This window comes from Siphateles boraxobius, unplaced genomic scaffold (genome assembly GCF_051911475.1).
Source record: "Siphateles boraxobius isolate OS27281-9 unplaced genomic scaffold, OSU_SipBor_1 26, whole genome shotgun sequence".
NCBI classification, from domain to species: domain Eukaryota; kingdom Metazoa; phylum Chordata; class Actinopteri; order Cypriniformes; family Leuciscidae; genus Siphateles; species Siphateles boraxobius.
In genome coordinates this window covers 9,163,913-9,185,247 of record NW_027508876.1, presented here as the reverse complement: position 1 = coordinate 9,185,247, position 21,335 = coordinate 9,163,913, and positions in this window count along the sequence as shown.

Below are 21,335 nucleotides of genomic sequence, written 5' to 3'. Positions count from 1 at the left end.
AGCTAATCTTTCTTCTTTCTTTCTAACTAATCTTTCTTCTTTCTTTCTTTCTTTCTAACTAATATTTCTTTCTTTCTTTCTTTCTTTCTAACTGATATTTCTTCTTTCTTTCTTTCTAACTAATCTTTCTTTCTTTCTTTCTTTCTTTCTAACTAATCTTTCTTCTTTCTTTCTAACTAATCTTTCTTCTTTCTTTCTTTCTTTCTTTCTTTCTTTTTTACTTTTTCTTTCTTTCTTTCTAACTAATCTTTCTTCTTTCTTTCTTTCTTTCTTTCTAACTAATCTTTCTTCTTTCTTTCTTTCTTTCTTTCTTTCTTTCTTTCTTTCTAATCTTTCTTCTTTCTTTCTTTCTTTCTTTCTTTCTTTCTTTCTTTCTTTCTTTCTAACTAATCTTTCTTTCTTTCTAACTAATCTATCTTTCTTTCTAACTAATCTTTCTTTCTAATCTATATTTCTTTCTAACTAATCTTTCTTTGTTTCTAACTAATCTTTCTTTCTTTCTAACTAATCCATCTTTCTTTCTAACTAATCCATCTTTCTTTCTCTTTCTAACTAATCTTTCTTTCTTTCTTTCTAACTAATCTTTTTTTCTATCTTTCTTTCTAACTAGTCTTTCTTTCTTTCTAGCTAATCTATCTTTCTTTCTAACTAATCTTTCTTTCTTTCTATTTAATCTTTCTTTCTTTCTCAAGTATATTTTCTAACTAATCATTCTTTCTTTCTAACTAATCATTGTTTCTTTCTTTCTTTCTTTCTTTCTAACTAATCTATCCATCTTTCTATCTATCTTTCTTTCTAACAAATCCATCTTTCTTTTTTTCTGACTAATCCTTCTATCTTTCATTCTAACTAATCTTTCTTCTTTCTTCTTTCTTTCTTTCTTTCTTTCTAACTAATCTTTCTTTCTTTCTTTCTAACTAATCTTTCTTATTTCTTTCTTTCTTTCTAGCTAATCTTTCTTCTTTCTTTCTAACTAATCTTTCTTCTTTCTTTCTTCTTTCTTTCTTTCTAACTAATCTTTCTTTCTAACTAATTCTTTCTTTCTTTCTTTCTAACTAATCTTTCTTCTTTCTTTCTTTCTTTCTTTCTTTCTTTCTTTCTTTCTTTCTTTCTTTCTTTCTTTCTTTCTTTCTTTCTAACTAATCTTTCTTTCTTTCTTTCTTTCTAACTAATCTTTCTTCTTTCTTTCTTTCTTTCTAGCTAATCTTTCTTCTTTCTTTCTAACTAATCTTTCTTTCTTTCTTTCTTTCTTTCTAACTAATCTTTCTTATTTCTTTCTTTCTTTCTTTCTAACTAATCTTTCTTCTTTCTTTCTTTTTCTTTCTTTCTTTCTAACTAATCTTTCTTCTTTCTTTCTTTCTTTCTTTCTAACTAATCTTTCTTCTTTCTTTCTTTCTTTCTTTCTAACTAATCTTTCTTTCTAACTAATTCTTTCTTTCTTTCTAACTAATCTTTCTTCTTTCTTTCTTTCTTTCTTTCTTTCTTTCTTTCTTTCTTTCTTTCTTTCTTTCTTTTTCTTTCTTTCTTTCTTTCTAACTAATCTTTCTTCTTTCTTTCTTTCTTTCTAACTAATCTTTCTTCTTTCTTTCTTTCTAACTATTCTTTCTTCTTTCTTTCTTTCTTTCTTTCTTTCTTTCTTTCTAACTAATCTTTCTTCTTTCTTTCTTTCTTTCTAACTAATCTTTCTTCTTTCTTTCTTTCTAACTATTCTTTCTTCTTTCTTTCTTTCTTTCTTTCTTTCTTTCTTTCTTTCTTTCTTTCTTTCTAACTAATCTTTCTTTCTAACTAATTCTTTCTTTCTTTCTTTCTAACTAATCTTTCTTCTTTCTTTCTTTCTTTCTTTCTAACTAATTCTTTCTTTCTTTCTTTCTAACTAATCTTTCTTCTTTCTTTCTTTCTTTCTTTCTTTCTTTTTCTTTCTTTCTTTCTTTCTTTCTTTCTTTCTTTCTTTCTTTCTTTCTTTCTTTCTTTCTTTCTAACTAATATTTCTTCTTTCTTTCTTTCTTTCTTTCTTTCTTTCTTTCTAACTAATATTTCTTCTTTCTTTCTTTCTTTCTTTCTTTCTTTCTTTCTTTCTTTCTTTCTTTCTTTCTTTCTTTCTTTCTTTCTTTCTTTCTTTCTTTCTTTCTAACTAATATTTCTTCTTTCTTTCTAACTAATATTTCTTCTTTCTTTCTTTCTAACTAATCTTTCTTTCTTTCTAACTAATCTTTCTTTCTTTCTTTCTTTCTTTCTTTCTTACTAATCTTTCTTCTTTCTTTCTTTCTTTCTTTCTTTCTTTCTAACTAATCTTTCTTCTTTCTTTCTTTCTTTCTTTCTTTCTTTCTTTCTTTCTTTCTAACTAATCTTTCTTCTTTCTTTCTTTCTTTCTTTCTTTCTAACTAATCTTTCTTCTTTCTTTCTTTCTTTCTTTCTTTCTTTCTTTCTTTCTTTCTAACTAATCTTTCTTCTTTCTTTCTTTCTTTCTTTCTTTCTAACTAATCTTTCTTCTTTCTTTCTTTCTTTCTTTCTTTCTAACTAATCTTTCTAACTAATTATTTCTTTCTTTCTTTCTAACTAATCTTTCTTTCTTTCTTTCTTTCTTTCTTTCTTTCTTTCTTTCTTTCTTTCTTTCTTTCTTTCTTTCTTTCTTTCTTTCTAACTAATCTTTCTTTCTAACTAATTCTTTCTTTCTTTCTAACTAATCTTTCTTCTTTCTTTCTTTCTTTCTTTCTTTCTTTCTTTCTTTCTTTCTTTCTTTCTTTCTTTCTAACTAATATTTCTTCTTTCTTTCTTTCTTTCTTTCCTTCTTTCTTTCTTTCTTTCTTTCTTTCTTTCTTTCTTTCTTTCTTCCTTTCTTTCTTTCTTTCTTTCTAACTGATATTTCTTCTTTCTTTCTTTCTAACTAATCTTTCTTTCTTTCTTTCTTTCTTTCTAACTAATCTTTCTTCTTTCTTTCTAACTAATCTTTCTTCTTTCTTTCTTTCTTTCTTTCTTTCTTTTTTACTTTTTCTTTCTTTCTTTCTAACTAATCTTTCTTCTTTCTTTCTTTCTTTCTTTCTAACTAATCTTTCTTCTTTCTTTCTTTCTAACTAATCTTTCTTCTTTCTTTCTTTCTTTCTTTCTTTCTTTCTTTCTTTCTTTCTTTCTTTCTTTCTTTCTTTCTTTCTTTCTTTCTTTCTAACTAATCTTTCTTTCTAACTAATTCTTTCTTTCTTTCTTTCTAACTAATCTTTCTTCTTTCTTTCTTTCTTTCTAACTAATATTTCTTCTTTCTTTCTTTCTTTCTTTCTAACTAATCTTTCTTTCTAACTAATTCTTTCTTTCTTTCTTTCTAACTAATCTTTCTTCTTTCTTTCTTTCTTTCTAACTAATATTTCTTCTTTCTTTCTTTCTTTCTTTCTAACTAATCTTTCTTCTTTCTTTCTTTCTTTCTTTCTTTCTTTCTTTCTTTCTTTCTTTCTTTCTTTCTTTCTTTCTTTCTTTCTTTCTTTCTTTCTAACTAATATTTCTTCTTTCTTTCTTTCTTTCTTTCTAAGTAATATTTCTTCTTTCTTTATTTCTTTCTTTCTTTCTAACTAATCTTTCTTTCTTTCTTTCTTTCTTTCTTTCTTTCTTTCTTTCTTTCTTTCTAACTAATCTTTCTAACTAATTATTTCTTTCTTTCTTTCTAACTAATCTTCTTTCTTTCTTTCTTTCTTTCTTTCTTTCTTTCTTTCTTTCTTTCTTTCTTTCTTTCTAACTAATCTTTCTTTCTAACTAATTCTTTCTTTCTTTCTTTCTAACTAATCTTTCTTCTTTCTTTCTTTCTTTCTTTCTAACTAATCTTTCTTCTTTCTTTCTTTCTTTCTAACTAATATTTCTTCTTTCTTTCTTTCTTTCTTTCTAACTAATCTTTCTTTCTAACTAATTCTTTCTTTCTTTCTTTCTAACTAATCTTTCTTCTTTCTTTCTTTCTTTCTAACTAATATTTCTTCTTTCTTTCTTTCTTTCTTTCTAACTAATCTTTCTTCTTTCTTTCTTTCTTTCTAACTAATCTTTCTTTCTTTCTTTCTAACTAATCTTTCTTCTTTCTTTCTTTCTTTCTTTCTTTCTTTCTTTCTTTCTTTCTTTCTTTCTTTCTTTCTAACTAATCTTTCTTTCTTATTTAATTCTTTCTTTCTTTCTTTCTAACTAATATTTCTTCTTTCTTTCTTTCTAGCTAATCTTTCTTCTTTCTTTCTAACTAATCTTTCTTCTTTCTTTCTTTCTTTCTAACTAATCTTTCTTCTTTCTTTCTTTCTTTCTTTCTTTCTTTCTTTCTTTCTAACTCATCTTTCTTTCTTTCTTTCTTTTTCTTTCTTTCTTTCTAACTAATCTTTCTTCTTTCTTTCTTTCTTTCTTTCTTTCTAACTAATCTTTCTTCTTTCTTTCTTTCTTTCTTTCTAACTAATCTTTCTTTCTAACTAATTCTTTCTTTCTTTCTAACTAATCTTTCTTCTTTCTTCTTTCTTTCTTTCTTTCTTTCTAACTAATCTTTCTTTCTTTCTTTCTAACTAATCTTTCTTATTTCTTTCTTTCTTTCTAGCTAATCTTTCTTCTTTCTTTCTAACTAATCTTTCTTCTTTCTTTCTTCTTTCTTTCTTTCTAACTAATCTTTCTTTCTAACTAATTCTTTCTTTCTTTCTTTCTAACTAATCTTTCTTCTTTCTTTCTTTCTTTCTTTCTTTCTTTCTTTCTTTCTTTCTTTCTTTCTTTCTTTCTTTCTTTCTTTCTAACTAATCTTTCTTTCTTTCTTTCTTTCTAACTAATCTTTCTTCTTTCTTTCTTTCTTTCTAGCTAATCTTTCTTCTTTCTTTCTAACTAATCTTTCTTCTTTCTTTCTTTCTTTCTTTCTAACTAATCTTTCTTATTTCTTTCTTTCTTTCTTTCTAACTAATCTTTCTTCTTTCTTTCTTTTTCTTTCTTTCTTTCTAACTAATCTTTCTTCTTTCTTTCTTTCTTTCTTTCTAACTAATCTTTCTTCTTTCTTTCTTTCTTTCTTTCTAACTAATCTTTCTTTCTAACTAATTCTTTCTTTCTTTCTAACTAATCTTTCTTCTTTCTTCTTTCTTTCTTTCTTTCTTTCTTTCTTTCTTTCTTTCTTTCTTTCTTTCTTTCTTTCTTTCTTTCTAACTAATCTTTCTTCTTTCTTTCTTTCTAACTATTCTTTCTTCTTTCTTTCTTTCTTTCTTTCTTTCTTTCTTTCTTTCTTTCTTTCTTTCTTTCTTTCTTTCTTTCTTTCTAACTAATCTTTCTTTCTAACTAATTCTTTCTTTCTTTCTTTCTAACTAATCTTTCTTCTTTCTTTCTTTCTTTCTTTCTAACTAATTCTAATTCTTTCTTTCTTTCTTTCTTTCTTTCTTTCTTTCTTTCTTTCTTTCTTTCTTTCTTTCTTTCTTTCTTTCTTTCTTCCTTTCTTTCTTTCTTTCTAACTGATATTTCTTCTTTCTTTCTTTCTAACTAATCTTTCTTTCTTTCTTTCTTTCTAACTAATCTTTCTTCTTTCTTTCTAACTAATCTTTCTTCTTTCTTTCTTTCTTTCTTTCTTTCTTTCTTTTTTACTTTTTCTTTCTTTCTTTCTAACTAATCTTTCTTCTTTCTTTCTTTCTTTCTTTCTAACTAATCTTTCTTCTTTCTTTCTTTCTAACTAATCTTTCTTCTTTCTTTCTTTCTTTCTTTCTTTCTTTCTTTCTTTCTTTCTTTCTTTCTTTCTTTCTTTCTTTCTTTCTTTCTTTCTTTCTTTCTAACTAATCTTTCTTTCTAACTAATTCTTTCTTTCTTTCTTTCTAACTAATCTTTCTTCTTTCTTTCTTTCTTTCTAACTAATATTTCTTCTTTCTTTCTTTCTTTCTTTCTAACTAATCTTTCTTTCTAACTAATTCTTTCTTTCTTTCTAACTAATCTTTCTTCTTTCTTTCTTTCTTTCTAACTAATATTTCTTCTTTCTTTCTTTCTTTCTTTCTTTCTAACTAATCTTTCTTCTTTCTTTCTTTCTTTCTTTCTTTCTTTCTTTCTTTCTTTCTTTCTTTCTAACTAATATTTCTTCTTTCTTTCTTTCTTTCTTTCTAAGTAATATTTCTTCTTTCTTTATTTCTTTCTTTCTTTCTAACTAATCTTTCTTTCTTTCTTTCTTTCTTTCTTTCTTTCTAACTAATCTTTCTAACTAATTATTTCTTTCTTTCTTTCTAACTAATCTTCTTTCTTTCTTTCTTTCTTTCTTTCTTTCTTTCTTTCTTTCTTTCTTTCTTTCTTTCTTTCTAACTAATCTTTCTTTCTAACTAATTCTTTCTTTCTTTCTTTCTAACTAATCTTTCTTCTTTCTTTCTTTCTTTCTTTCTAACTAATCTTTCTTCTTTCTTTCTTTCTTTCTAACTAATATTTCTTCTTTCTTTCTTTCTTTCTTTCTAACTAATCTTTCTTTCTAACTAATTCTTTCTTTCTTTCTTTCTAACTAATCTTTCTTCTTTCTTTCTTTCTTTCTAACTAATATTTCTTCTTTCTTTCTTTCTTTCTTTCTAACTAATCTTTCTTCTTTCTTTCTTTCTTTCTAACTAATCTTTCTTTCTTTCTTTCTAACTAATCTTTCTTCTTTCTTTCTTTCTTTCTTTCTTTCTTTCTTTCTTTCTTTCTTTCTTTCTTTCTTTCTAACTAATCTTTCTTTCTTATTTAATTCTTTCTTTCTTTCTTTCTAACTAATATTTCTTCTTTCTTTCTTTCTAGCTAATCTTTCTTCTTTCTTTCTAACTAATCTTTCTTCTTTCTTTCTTTCTTTCTAACTAATCTTTCTTCTTTCTTTCTTTCTTTCTTTCTTTCTAACTCATCTTTCTTTCTTTCTTTCTTTCTTTTTCTTTCTTTCTTTCTAACTAATCTTTCTTCTTTCTTTCTTTCTTTCTTTCTAACTAATCTTTCTTCTTTCTTTCTTTCTTTCTTTCTAACTAATCTTTCTTTCTAACTAATTCTTTCTTTCTTTCTAACTAATCTTTCTTCTTTCTTCTTTCTTTCTTTCTTTCTTTCTAACTAATCTTTCTTTCTTTCTTTCTAACTAATCTTTCTTATTTCTTTCTTTCTTTCTAGCTAATCTTTCTTCTTTCTTTCTAACTAATCTTTCTTCTTTCTTTCTTCTTTCTTTCTTTCTAACTAATCTTTCTTTCTAACTAATTCTTTCTTTCTTTCTTTCTAACTAATCTTTCTTTCTTTCTTTCTTTCTTTCTTTCTTTCTTTCTTTCTTTCTTTCTTTCTTTCTTTCTTTCTTTCTTTCTTTCTTTCTTTCTAACTAATCTTTCTTTCTTTCTTTCTTTCTTTCTAACTAATCTTTCTTCTTTCTTTCTTTCTAGCTAATCTTTCTTCTTTCTTTCTAACTAATCTTTCTTCTTTCTTTCTTTCTTTCTTTCTAACTAATCTTTCTTATTTCTTTCTTTCTTTCTTTCTAACTAATCTTTCTTCTTTCTTTCTTTTTCTTTCTTTCTTTCTAACTAATCTTTCTTCTTTCTTTCTTTCTTTCTTTCTAACTAATCTTTCTTCTTTCTTTCTTTCTTTCTTTCTAACTAATCTTTCTTTCTAACTAATTCTTTCTTTCTTTCTAACTAATCTTTCTTCTTTCTTCTTTCTTTCTTTCTTTCTTTCTTTCTTTCTTTCTTTCTTTCTTTCTTTCTTTCTTTCTTTCTTTCTAACTAATCTTTCTTCTTTCTTTCTAACTAATCTTTCTTCTTTCTTTCTAACTAATCTTTCTTCTTTCTTTCTTTCTTTCTTTCTTTCTTTCTTTCTTTCTTTCTTTCTTTCTTTCTTTCTTTCTTTCTTTCTTTCTTTCTTTCTAACTAATCTTTCTTCTTTCTTTCTTTCTTTCTTTCTTTCTTTCTTTCTTTCTTTTTCTTTCTTTCTTTCTAACTAATCTTTCTTCTTTCTTTCTTTCTTTCTTTCTAACTAATCTTTCTTCTTTCTTTCTTTCTAACTATTCTTTCTTCTTTCTTTCTTTCTTTCTTTCTTTCTTTCTTTCTTTCTTTCTTTCTTTCTTTCTTTCTTTCTTTCTAACTAATCTTTCTTTCTAACTAATTCTTTCTTTCTTTCTTTCTAACTAATCTTTCTTCTTTCTTTCTTTCTTTCTTTCTAACTAATTCTTTCTTTCTTTCTTTCTAACTAATCTTTCTTCTTTCTTTCTTTCTTTCTTTCTTTCTTTTTCTTTCTTTCTTTCTTTCTTTCTTTCTTTCTAACTAATATTTCTTCTTTCTTTCTTTCTTTCTTTCTTTCTTTCTTTCTTTCTTTCTTTCTTTCTTTCTTTCTTTCTTTCTTTCTTTCTAACTAATATTTCTTCTTTCTTTCTTTCTTTCTTTCTTTCTTTCTTTCTTTCTTTCTTTCTTTCTAACTAATATTTCTTCTTTCTTTCTAACTAATATTTCTTCTTTCTTTCTTTCTAACTAATCTTTCTTTCTTTCTAACTAATCTTTCTTTCTTTCTTTCTTTCTTACTAATCTTTCTTCTTTCTTTCTTTCTTTCTTTCTTTCTTTCTTTCTTTCTAACTAATCTTTCTTCTTTCTTTCTTTCTTTCTTTCTAACTAATCTTTCTTCTTTCTTTCTTTCTTTCTTTCTTTCTTTCTAACTAATCTTTCTTCTTTCTTTCTTTCTTTCTTTCTTTCTTTCTAACTAATCTTTCTTCTTTCTTTCTTTCTTTCTTTCTTTCTAACTAATCTTTCTTCTTTCTTTCTTTCTTTCTTTCTTTCTTTCTAACTAATCTTTCTAACTAATTATTTCTTTCTTTCTTTCTAACTAATCTTTCTTCTTTCTTTCTTTCTTTCTTTCTTTCTTTCTTTCTTTCTTTCTTTCTTTCTTTCTTTCTTTCTTTCTTTCTTTCTTTCTAACTAATCTTTCTTTCTAACTAATTCTTTCTTTCTTTCTAACTAATCTTTCTTCTTTCTTTCTTTCTTTCTTTCTTTCTTTCTTTCTTTCTTTCTTTCTTTCTAACTAATATTTCTTCTTTCTTTCTTTCTTTCTTTCTTTCTTTCTTTCTTTCTTTCTTTCTAACTGATATTTCTTCTTTCTTTCTTTCTAACTAATCTTTCTTTCTTTCTTTCTTTCTAACTAATCTTTCTTCTTTCTTTCTAACTAATCTTTCTTCTTTCTTTCTTTCTTTCTTTCTTTCTTTTTTACTTTTTCTTTCTTTCTTTCTAACTAATCTTTCTTCTTTCTTTCTTTCTTTCTTTCTAACTAATCTTTCTTCTTTCTTTCTTTCTAACTAATCTTTCTTCTTTCTTTCTTTCTTTCTTTCTTTCTTTCTTTCTTTCTTTCTTTCTTTCTTTCTTTCTTTCTAACTAATCTTTCTTTCTAACTAATTCTTTCTTTCTTTCTTTCTAACTAATCTTTCTTCTTTCTTTCTTTCTTTCTAACTAATATTTCTTCTTTCTTTCTTTCTTTCTTTCTTTCTAACTAATCTTTCTTTCTAACTAATTCTTTCTTTCTTTCTTTCTAACTAATCTTTCTTCTTTCTTTCTTTCTTTCTTTCTAACTAATATTTCTTCTTTCTTTCTTTCTTTCTTTCTAACTAATCTTTCTTCTTTCTTTCTTTCTTTCTTTCTTTCTTTCTTTCTTTCTTTCTTTCTTTCTTTCTTTCTTTCTTTCTTTCTTTCTTTCTAACTAATATTTCTTCTTTCTTTCTTTCTTTCTTTCTTTCTTTCTAACTAATATTTCTTCTTTCTTTATTTCTTTCTTTCTTTCTAACTAATATTTCTTTCTTTCTTTCTTTCTTTCTTTCTTTCTTTCTAACTAATCTTTCTAACTAATATTTCTTCTTTCTTTCTTTCTTTCTTTCTTTCTTTCTAACTAATATTTCTTCTTTCTTTCTTTCTTTCTTTCTTTCTTTCTTTCTTTCTTTCTTTCTTTCTTTCTTTCTAACTAATATTTCTTCTTTCTTTCTAACTAATATTTCTTCTTTCTTTCTTTCTAACTAATCTTTCTTTCTTTCTAACTAATCTTTCTTTCTTTCTTTCTTTCTTTCTTACTAATCTTTCTTCTTTCTTTCTTTCTTTCTTTCTTTCTTTCTTTCTAACTAATCTTTCTTCTTTCTTTCTTTCTTTCTTTCTTTCTAACTAATCTTTCTTCTTTCTTTCTTTCTTTCTTTCTTTCTAACTAATCTTTCTTCTTTCTTTCTTTCTTTCTTTCTTTCTTTCTTTCTAACTAATCTTTCTTCTTTCTTTCTTTCTTTCTTTCTTTCTAACTAATCTTTCTTCTTTCTTTCTTTCTTTCTTTCTTTCTAACTAATCTTTCTAACTAATTATTTCTTTCTTTCTTTCTAACTAATCTTTCTTCTTTCTTTCTTTCTTTCTTTCTTTCTTTCTTTCTTTCTTTCTTTCTTTCTTTCTTTCTTTCTTTCTAACTAATCTTTCTTTCTAACTAATTCTTTCTTTCTTTCTAACTAATCTTTCTTCTTTCTTTCTTTCTTTCTTTCTTTCTTTCTTTCTAACTAATATTTCTTCTTTCTTTCTTTCTTTCTTTCTTTCTTTCTTTCTTTCTTTCTTTCTTTCTTTCTTTCTTTCTTTCTAACTGATATTTCTTCTTTCTTTCTTTCTAACTAATCTTTCTTTCTTTCTTTCTTTCTTTCTAACTAATCTTTCTTCTTTCTTTCTAACTAATCTTTCTTCTTTCTTTCTTTCTTTCTTTCTTTCTTTTTTACTTTTTCTTTCTTTCTTTCTAACTAATCTTTCTTCTTTCTTTCTTTCTTTCTTTCTAACTAATCTTTCTTCTTTCTTTCTTTCTAACTAATCTTTCTTCTTTCTTTCTTTCTTTCTTTCTTTCTTTCTTTCTTTCTTTCTTTCTTTCTTTCTTTCTTTCTTTCTTTCTTTCTTTCTAACTAATCTTTCTTTCTAACTAATTCTTTCTTTCTTTCTTTCTAACTAATCTTTCTTCTTTCTTTCTTTCTTTCTAACTAATATTTCTTCTTTCTTTCTTTCTTTCTTTCTAACTAATCTTTCTTTCTAACTAATTCTTTCTTTCTTTCTTTCTAACTAATCTTTCTTCTTTCTTTCTTTCTTTCTAACTAATATTTCTTCTTTCTTTCTTTCTTTCTTTCTAACTAATCTTTCTTCTTTCTTTCTTTCTTTCTTTCTTTCTTTCTTTCTTTCTTTCTTTCTTTCTTTCTTTCTTTCTTTCTTTCTTTCTTTCTAACTAATATTTCTTCTTTCTTTCTTTCTTTCTTTCTTTCTAAGTAATATTTCTTCTTTCTTTATTTCTTTCTTTCTTTCTAACTAATCTTTCTTTCTTTCTTTCTTTCTTTCTTTCTTTCTTTCTTTCTTTCTTTCTTTCTTTCTAACTAATCTTTCTAACTAATTATTTTTTTCTTTCTTTCTAACTAATCTTCTTTCTTTCTTTCTTTCTTTCTTTCTTTCTTTCTTTCTTTCTTTCTTTCTTTCTTTCTTTCTAACTAATCTTTCTTTCTAACTAATTCTTTCTTTCTTTCTTTCTAACTAATCTTTCTTCTTTCTTTCTTTCTTTCTTTCTTTCTAACTAATCTTTCTTCTTTCTTTCTTTCTTTCTAACTAATATTTCTTCTTTCATTCTTTCTTTCTTTCTAACTAATCTTTCTTTCTAACTAATTCTTTCTTTCTTTCTTTCTAACTAATCTTTCTTCTTTCTTTCTTTCTTTCTAACTAATATTTCTTCTTTCTTTCTTTCTTTCTTTCTAACTAATCTTTCTTCTTTCTTTCTTTCTTTCTAACTAATCTTTCTTTCTTTCTAACTAATCTTTCTTCTTTCTTTCTTTCTTTCTTTCTTTCTTTCTTTCTTTCTAACTAATCTTTCTTTCTTATTTAATTCTTTCTTTCTTTCTAACTAATATTTCTTCTTTCTTTCTTTCTAGCTAATCTTTCTTCTTTCTTTCTAACTAATCTTTCTTCTTTCTTTCTTTCTTTCTAACTAATCTTTCTTCTTTCTTTCTTTCTTTCTTTCTTTCTTTCTTTCTTTCTTTCTTTCTTTCTTTCTTTCTTTCTAACTCATCTTTCTTTCTTTCTTTCTTTTTCTTTCTTTCTTTCTAACTAATCTTTCTTCTTTCTTTCTTTCTTTCTTTCTAACTAATCTTTCTTCTTTCTTTCTTTCTTTCTTTCTAACTAATCTTTCTTTCTAACTAATTCTTTCTTTCTTTCTAACTAATCTTTCTTCTTTCTTCTTTCTTTCTTTCTTTCTTTCTAACTAATCTTTCTTTCTTTCTTTCTTTCTAACTAATCTTTCTTATTTCTTTCTTTCTTTCTAGCTAATCTTTCTTCTTTCTTTCTAACTAATCTTTCTTCTTTCTTTCTTCTTTCTTTCTTTCTAACTAATCTTTCTTTCTAACTAATTCTTTCTTTCTTTCTTTCTAACTAATCTTTCTTCTTTCTTTCTTTCTTTCTTTCTTTCTTTCTTTCTTTCTTTCTTTCTTTCTTTCTTTCTTTCTTTCTTTCTTTCTAACTAATCTTTCTTTCTTTCTTTCTTTCTAACTAATCTTTCTTCTTTCTTTCTTTCTTTCTAGCTAATCTTTCTTCTTTCTTTCTAACTAATCTTTCTTCTTTCTTTCTTTCTTTCTAACTAATCTTTCTTATTTCTTTCTTTCTTTCTTTCTAACTAATCTTTCTTCTTTCTTTCTTTTTCTTTCTTTCTTTCTAACTAATCTTTCTTCTTTCTTTCTTTCTTTCTTTCTAACTAATCTTTCTTCTTTCTTTCTTTCTTTCTTTCTTTCTAACTAATCTTTCTTTCTAACTAATTCTTTCTTTCTTTCTAACTAATCTTTCTTCTTTCTTCTTTCTTTCTTTCTTTCTTTCTTTCTTTCTTTCTTTCTTTCTAACTAATCTTTCTTCTTTCTTTCTTTCTAACTATTCTTTCTTCTTTCTTTCTTTCTTTCTTTCTTTCTTTCTTTCTTTCTTTCTTTCTTTCTAACTAATCTTTCTTTCTAACTAATTCTTTCTTTCTTTCTTTCTAACTAATCTTTCTTCTTTCTTTCTTTCTTTCTTTCTAACTAATTCTAATTCTTTCTTTCTTTCTTTCTTTCTTTCTTTCTTTCTTTCTTTCTTTCTTTCTTTCTTTCTTTCTTTCTTTCTTTCTTTCTTTCTTTCTTTCTTTCTTTCTAACTAATCTTTCTTTCTAACTAATTCTTTCTTTCTTTCTTTCTAACTAATCTTTCTTTCTTTCTTTCTTTCTAACTAATCTTTCTTCTTTCTTTCTAACTAATCTTTCTTCTTTCTTTCTTTCTTTCTTTCTTTCTTTTTTACTTTTTCTTTCTTTCTTTCTAACTAATCTTTCTTCTTTCTTTCTTTCTTTCTTTCTTTCTAACTAATCTTTCTTCTTTCTTTCTTTCTTTCTTTCTTTCTTTCTTTCTTTCTTTCTTTCTTTCTTTCTTTCTTTCTTTCTTTCTTTCTAACTAATCTTTCTTTCTAACTAATTCTTTCTTTCTTTCTTTCTAACTAATCTTTCTTCTTTCTTTCTTTCTTTCTAACTAATATTTCTTCTTTCTTTCTTTCTTTCTTTCTAACTAATCTTTCTTTCTAACTAATTCTTTCTTTCTTTCTTTCTAACTAATCTTTCTTCTTTCTTTCTTTCTTTCTAACTAATATTTCTTCTTTCTTTCTTTCTTTCTTTCTTTCTTTCTAACTAATCTTTCTTTCTAACTAATTCTTTCTTTCTTTCTTTCTAACTAATCTTTCTTCTTTCTTTCTTTCTTTCTAACTAATATTTCTTCTTTCTTTCTTTCTTTCTTTCTAACTAATCTTTCTTCTTTCTTTCTTTCTTTCTAACTAATCTTTCTTTCTTTCTAACTAATCTTTCTTCTTTCTTTCTTTCTTTCTTTCTTTCTTTCTAACTAATCTTTCTTTCTTATTTAATTCTTTCTTTCTTTCTAACTAATATTTCTTCTTTCTTTCTTTCTAGCTAATCTTTCTTCTTTCTTTCTAACTAATCTTTCTTCTTTCTTTCTTTCTTTCTAACTAATCTTTCTTCTTTCTTTCTTTCTTTCTTTCTTTCTTTCTTTCTTTCTTTCTTTCTTTCTAACTCATCTTTCTTTCTTTCTTTCTTTTTCTTTCTTTCTTTCTAACTAATCTTTCTTCTTTCTTTCTTTCTTTCTTTCTAACTAATCTTTCTTCTTTCTTTCTTTCTTTCTTTCTTTCTAACTAATCTTTCTTTCTAACTAATTCTTTCTTTCTTTCTAACTAATCTTTCTTCTTTCTTCTTTCTTTCTTTCTTTCTTTCTAACTAATCTTTCTTTCTTTCTTTCTTTCTAACTAATCTTTCTTATTTCTTTCTTTCTTTCTAGCTAATCTTTCTTCTTTCTTTCTAACTAATCTTTCTTCTTTCTTTCTTCTTTCTTTCTTTCTAACTAATCTTTCTTTCTAACTAATTCTTTCTTTCTTTCTTTCTAACTAATCTTTCTTCTTTCTTTCTTTCTTTCTTTCTTTCTTTCTTTCTTTCTTTCTTTCTTTCTTTCTTTCTTTCTTTCTTTCTAACTAATCTTTCTTTCTTTCTTTCTTTCTAACTAATCTTTCTTCTTTCTTTCTTTCTTTCTAGCTAATCTTTCTTCTTTCTTTCTAACTAATCTTTCTTCTTTCTTTCTTTCTTTCTTTCTAACTAATCTTTCTTATTTCTTTCTTTCTTTCTTTCTAACTAATCTTTCTTCTTTCTTTCTTTTTCTTTCTTTCTTTCTAACTAATCTTTCTTCTTTCTTTCTTTCTTTCTTTCTAACTAATCTTTCTTCTTTCTTTCTTTCTTTCTTTCTTTCTAACTAATCTTTCTTTCTAACTAATTCTTTCTTTCTTTCTAACTAATCTTTCTTCTTTCTTCTTTCTTTCTTTCTTTCTTTCTTTCTTTCTTTCTTTCTTTCTTTCTAACTAATCTTTCTTCTTTCTTTCTTTCTAACTATTCTTTCTTCTTTCTTTCTTTCTTTCTTTCTTTCTTTCTTTCTTTCTTTCTTTCTAACTAATCTTTCTTTCTAACTAATTCTTTCTTTCTTTCTTTCTAACTAATCTTTCTTCTTTCTTTCTTTCTTTCTTTCTAACTAATTCTAATTCTTTCTTTCTTTCTTTCTTTCTTTCTTTCTTTCTTTCTTTCTTTCTTTCTTTCTTTCTTTCTTTCTTTCTTTCTTTCTAACTAATCTTTCTTTCTAACTAATTCTTTCTTTCTTTCTTTCTAACTAATCTTTCTTTCTTTCTTTCTTTCTAACTAATCTTTCTTCTTTCTTTCTAACTAATCTTTCTTCTTTCTTTCTTTCTTTCTTTCTTTCTTTTTTACTTTTTCTTTCTTTCTTTCTAACTAATCTTTCTTCTTTCTTTCTTTCTTTCTTTCTTTCTAACTAATCTTTCTTCTTTCTTTCTTTCTTTCTTTCTTTCTTTCTTTCTTTCTTTCTTTCTTTCTTTCTTTCTAACTAATCTTTCTTTCTAACTAATTCTTTCTTTCTTTCTTTCTAACTAATCTTTCTTCTTTCTTTCTTTCTTTCTAACTAATATTTCTTCTTTCTTTCTTTCTTTCTTTCTAACTAATCTTTCTTTCTAACTAATTCTTTCTTTCTTTCTTTCTAACTAATCTTTCTTTCTAACTAATTCTTTCTTTCTTTCTTTCTAACTAATCTTTCTTCTTTCTTTCTTTCTTTCTAACTAATCTTTCTTCTTTCTTTCTTTCTTTCTTTCTAACTAATCTTTCTTTCTAACTAATTCTTTCTTTCTTTCTAACTAATCTTTCTTCTTTCTTCTTTCTTTCTTTCTTTCTTTCTTTCTTTCTTTCTTTCTTTCTTTCTTTCTTTCTTTCTTTCTTTCTAACTAATCTTTCTTCTTTCTTTCTAACTAATCTTTCTTCTTTCTTTCTAACTAATCTTTCTTCTTTCTTTCTTTCTTTCTTTCTTTCTTTCTTTCTTTCTTTCTTTCTTTCTTTCTTTCTTTCTTTCTTTCTAACTAATCTTTCTTCTTTCTTTCTTTCTTTCTTTCTTTCTTTCTTTCTTTCTTTTTCTTTCTTTCTTTCTAACTAATCTTTCTTCTTTCTTTCTTTCTTTCTTTCTAACTAATCTTTCTTCTTTCTTTCTTTCTAACTATTCTTTCTTCTTTCTTTCTTTCTTTCTTTCTTTCTTTCTTTCTTTCTTTCTTTCTTTCTTTCTTTCTTTCTAACTAATCTTTCTTTCTAACTAATTCTTTCTTTCTTTCTTTCTAACTAATCTTTCTTCTTTCTTTCTTTCTAACTAATTCTTTCTTTCTTTCTTTCTAACTAATCTTTCTTCTTTCTTTCTTTCTTTCTTTCTTTCTTTCTTTTTCTTTCTTTCTTTCTTTCTTTCTTTCTTTCTTTCTTTCTTTCTTTCTTTCTTTCTTTCTTTCTAACTAATATTTCTTCTTTCTTTCTTTCTTTCTTTCTTTCTTTCTTTCTTTCTTTCTAACTAATATTTCTTCTTTCTTTCTTTCTTTCTTTCTTTCTTTCTTTCTTTCTTTCTTTCTTTCTTTCTAACTAATATTTCTTCTTTCTTTCTAACTAATATTTCTTCTTTCTTTCTTTCTAACTAATCTTTCTTTCTTTCTAACTAATCTTTCTTTCTTTCTTTCTTTCTTTCTTACTAATCTTTCTTCTTTCTTTCTTTCTTTCTTTCTTTCTAACTAATCTTTCTTCTTTCTTTCTTTCTTTCTTTCTTTCTAACTAATCTTTCTTCTTTCTTTCTTTCTTTCTTTCTTTCTAACTAATCTTTCTTCTTTCTTTCTTTCTTTCTTTCTTTCTTTCTAACTAATCTTTCTTCTTTCTTTCTTTCTTTCTTTCTAACTAATCTTTCTTCTTTCTTTCTTTCTTTCTTTCTTTCTAACTAATCTTTCTAACTAATTATTTCTTTCTTTCTTTCTAACTAATCTTTCTTCTTTCTTTCTTTCTTTCTTTCTTTCTTTCTTTCTTTCTTTCTTTCTTTCTTTCTTTCTTTCTAACTAATCTTTCTTTCTAACTAATTCTTTCTTTCTTTCTAACTAATCTTTCTTCTTTCTTTCTTTCTTTCTTTCTTTCTTTCTTTCTAACTAATATTTCTTCTTTCTTTCTTTCTTTCTTTCTTTCTTTCTTTCTTTCTTTCTTTCTTTCTTTCTTTCTTTCTTTCTTTCTTTCTTTCTTTCTTTCTTTCTTTCTTTCTTTCTAACTGATATTTCTTCTTTCTTTCTTTCTAACTAATCTTTCTTTCTTTCTTTCTTTCTAACTAATCTTTCTTCTTTCTTTCTAACTAATCTTTCTTCTTTCTTTCTTTCTTTCTTTCTTTCTTTTTTACTTTTTCTTTCTTTCTTTCTAACTAATCTTTCTTCTTTCTTTCTTTCTTTCTTTCTAACTAATCTTTCTTCTTTCTTTCTTTCTAACTAATCTTTCTTCTTTCTTTCTTTCTTTCTTTCTTTCTTTCTTTCTTTCTTTCTTTCTTTCTTTCTTTCTTTCTTTCTTTCTTTCTTTCTTTCTTTCTTTCTTTCTAACTAATCTTTCTTTCTAACTAATTCTTTCTTTCTTTCTTTCTAACTAATCTTTCTTCTTTCTTTCTTTCTTTCTTTCTAACTAATATTTCTTCTTTCTTTCTTTCTTTCTTTCTAACTAATCTTTCTTCTTTCTTTCTTTCTTTCTTTCTTTCTTTCTTTCTTTCTTTCTTTCTTTCTTTCTTTCTTTCTTTCTAACTAATATTTCTTCTTTCTTTCTTTCTTTCTTTCTTTCTTTCTAACTAATATTTCTTCTTTCTTTATTTCTTTCTTTCTTTCTAACTAATATTTCTTTCTTTCTTTCTTTCTTTCTTTCTTTCTTTCTTTCTTTCTTTCTTTCTAACTAATCTTTCTAACTAATTATTTCTTTCTTTCTTTCTAACTAATCTTTCTTCTTTCTTTCTTTCTTTCTTTCTAACTAATTCTAATTCTTTCTTTCTTTCTTTCTTTCTTTCTTTCTTTCTTTCTTTCTTTCTTTCTTTCTTTCTTTCTTTCTTTCTTTCTTTCTAACTAATCTTTCTTTCTAACTAATTCTTTCTTTCTTTCTTTCTAACTAATCTTTCTTTCTTTCTTTCTTTCTAACTAATCTTTCTTCTTTCTTTCTAACTAATCTTTCTTCTTTCTTTCTTTCTTTCTTTCTTTCTTTTTTACTTTTTCTTTCTTTCTTTCTAACTAATCTTTCTTCTTTCTTTCTTTCTTTCTTTCTTTCTAACTAATCTTTCTTCTTTCTTTCTTTCTTTCTTTCTTTCTTTCTTTCTTTCTTTCTTTCTTTCTTTCTTTCTAACTAATCTTTCTTTCTAACTAATTCTTTCTTTCTTTCTTTCTAACTAATCTTTCTTCTTTCTTTCTTTCTTTCTAACTAATATTTCTTCTTTCTTTCTTTCTTTCTTTCTAACTAATCTTTCTTTCTAACTAATTCTTTCTTTCTTTCTTTCTAACTAATCTTTCTTCTTTCTTTCTTTCTTTCTAACTAATATTTCTTCTTTCTTTCTTTCTTTCTTTCTTTCTAACTAATCTTTCTTCTTTCTTTCTTTCTTTCTTTCTTTCTTTCTTTCTTTCTTTCTTTCTTTCTAACTAATATTTCTTCTTTCTTTCTTTCTTTCTTTCTAAGTAATATTTCTTCTTTCTTTATTTCTTTCTTTCTTTCTAACTAATCTTTCTTTCTAACTAATTCTTTCTTTCTTTCTAACTAATCTTTCTTCTTTCTTCTTTCTTTCTTTCTTTCTTTCTTTCTTTCTTTCTTTCTTTCTTTCTTTCTTTCTAACTAATCTTTCTTCTTTCTTTCTTTCTAACTATTCTTTCTTCTTTCTTTCTTTCTTTCTTTCTTTCTTTCTTTCTTTCTTTCTTTCTTTCTTTCTAACTAATCTTTCTTTCTAACTAATTCTTTCTTTCTTTCTTTCTAACTAATCTTTCTTCTTTCTTTCTTTCTTTCTTTCTAACTAATTCTAATTCTTTCTTTCTTTCTTTCTTTCTTTCTTTCTTTCTTTCTTTCTTTCTTTCTTTCTTTCTTTCTTTCTTTCTTTCTTTCTAACTAATCTTTCTTTCTAACTAATTCTTTCTTTCTTTCTTTCTAACTAATCTTTCTTTCTTTCTTTCTTTCTAACTAATCTTTCTTCTTTCTTTCTAACTAATCTTTCTTCTTTCTTTCTTTCTTTCTTTCTTTCTTTCTTTCTTTCTTTCTTTCTTTCTTTTTTACTTTTTCTTTCTTTCTTTCTAACTAATCTTTCTTCTTTCTTTCTTTCTTTCTTTCTTTCTAACTAATCTTTCTTCTTTCTTTCTTTCTTTCTTTCTTTCTTTCTTTCTTTCTTTCTTTCTTTCTTTCTTTCTTTCTTTCTTTCTTTCTTTCTTTCTTTCTTTCTTTCTAACTAATCTTTCTTTCTAACTAATTCTTTCTTTCTTTCTTTCTAACTAATCTTTCTTCTTTCTTTCTTTCTTTCTAACTAATATTTCTTCTTTCTTTCTTTCTTTCTTTCTAACTAATCTTTCTTTCTAACTAATTCTTTCTTTCTTTCTTTCTAACTAATCTTTCTTCTTTCTTTCTTTCTTTCTAACTAATATTTCTTCTTTCTTTCTTTCTTTCTTTCTTTCTAACTAATCTTTCTTCTTTCTTTCTTTCTTTCTTTCTTTCTTTCTTTCTAACTAATATTTCTTCTTTCTTTCTTTCTTTCTTTCTAAGTAATATTTCTTCTTTCTTTATTTCTTTCTTTCTTTCTAACTAATCTTTCTTTCTTTCTTTCTTTCTTTCTAACTAATCTTTCTAACTAATTATTTCTTTCTTTCTTTCTAACTAATCTTCTTTCTTTCTTTCTTTCTTTCTTTCTTTCTTTCTTTCTTTCTTTCTAACTAATCTTTCTTTCTAACTAATTCTTTCTTTCTTTCTTTCTAACTAATCTTTCTTCTTTCTTTCTTTCTTTCTTTCTTTCTAACTAATCTTTCTTCTTTCTTTCTTTCTTTCTAACTAATATTTCTTCTTTCTTTCTTTCTTTCTTTCTAACTAATCTTTCTTTCTAACTAATTCTTTCTTTCTTTCTTTCTAACTAATCTTTCTTCTTTCTTTCTTTCTTTCTAACTAATATTTCTTCTTTCTTTCTTTCTTTCTTTCTAACTAATCTTTCTTCTTTCTTTCTTTCTTTCTAACTAATCTTTCTTTCTTTCTTTCTAACTAATCTTTCTTCTTTCTTTCTTTCTTTCTTTCTTTCTTTCTTTCTTTCTAACTAATCTTTCTTTCTTATTTAATTCTTTCTTTCTTTCTTTCTAACTAATATTTCTTCTTTCTTTCTTTCTAGCTAATCTTTCTTCTTTCTTTCTAACTAATCTTTCTTCTTTCTTTCTTTCTTTCTAACTAATCTTTCTTCTTTCTTTCTTTCTTTCTTTCTTTCTTTCTTTCTAACTCATCTTTCTTTCTTTCTTTCTTTCTTTTTCTTTCTTTCTTTCTAACTAATCTTTCTTCTTTCTTTCTTTCTTTCTTTCTAACTAATCTTTCTTCTTTCTTTCTTTCTTTCTTTCTAACTAATCTTTCTTTCTAACTAATTCTTTCTTTCTTTCTAACTAATCTTTCTTCTTTCTTCTTTCTTTCTTTCTTTCTTTCTAACTAATCTTTCTTTCTTTCTTTCTAACTAATCTTTCTTATTTCTTTCTTTCTTTCTAGCTAATCTTTCTTCTTTCTTTCTAACTAATCTTTCTTCTTTCTTTCTTCTTTCTTTCTTTCTAACTAATCTTTCTTTCTAACTAATTCTTTCTTTCTTTCTTTCTAACTAATCTTTCTTCTTTCTTTCTTTCTTTCTTTCTTTCTTTCTTTCTTTCTTTCTTTCTTTCTTTCTTTCTTTCTAACTAATCTTTCTTTCTTTCTTTCTTTCTAACTAATCTTTCTTCTTTCTTTCTTTCTTTCTAGCTAATCTTTCTTCTTTCTTTCTAACTAATCTTTCTTCTTTCTTTCTTTCTTTCTTTCTAACTAATCTTTCTTATTTCTTTCTTTCTTTCTTTCTAACTAATCTTTCTTCTTTCTTTCTTTTTCTTTCTTTCTTTCTAACTAATCTTTCTTCTTTCTTTCTTTCTTTCTTTCTAACTAATCTTTCTTCTTTCTTTCTTTCTTTCTTTCTAACTAATCTTTCTTTCTAACTAATTCTTTCTTTCTTTCTAACTAATCTTTCTTCTTTCTTCTTTCTTTCTTTCTTTCTTTCTTTCTTTCTTTCTTTCTTTCTTTCTTTCTTTCTTTCTAACTAATCTTTCTTCTTTCTTTCTAACTAATCTTTCTTCTTTCTTTCTAACTAATCTTTCTTCTTTCTTTCTTTCTTTCTTTCTTTCTTTCTTTCTTTCTTTCTTTCTTTCTTTCTTTCTTTCTTTCTTTCTAACTAATCTTTCTTCTTTCTTTCTTTCTTTCTTTCTTTCTTTCTTTCTTTCTTTTTCTTTCTTTCTTTCTAACTAATC